This window comes from Eimeria mitis, genomic scaffold (genome assembly GCF_000499745.2).
Source record: "Eimeria mitis Houghton genomic scaffold, Emh_scaff1166, whole genome shotgun sequence".
Lineage (NCBI taxonomy): Eukaryota > Apicomplexa > Conoidasida > Eucoccidiorida > Eimeriidae > Eimeria > Eimeria mitis.
In genome coordinates, this window is record NW_013567969.1 from 12,065 (window position 1) to 12,460 (window position 396).

The following is a 396-nucleotide window of genomic DNA, read 5'->3' on the forward strand; positions in this document are numbered from 1 at the left end:
GCTGCTGCTGCTGCTGTTGCAGGGCATTTGCTACTCACCTTCCCGCTGCAGCAACAGCAGCAGCAGCAGCAGCTGCTACTGCCAGTTCTGCTGCAGCAGCAACAGCAGCAGCAGCAGCAGCAAATAAATTTATTTATTTTTTCTTTTTGCTCTTTTTGTTGCTCTTTTGCTTTTTTGTTTTTTTAGATTATTAATAACGACGGGGACAGACTTAAGCGGCTGATGATATTCTGTCTCTTCTGTTTGCATGCTGTCTCCTGCTGCTGCTGCTGCTGCTGCTGCTGCTGCTGCTCCTGCTGCTGCTGCTGTTGCTGCAGTTGCTGCAGCGCTGCTGCTGCTGCTGTTGCTGCTGTAGTTGTTGTTTTCTTCGTCTATAACTATATCTTCTTCTCCCTG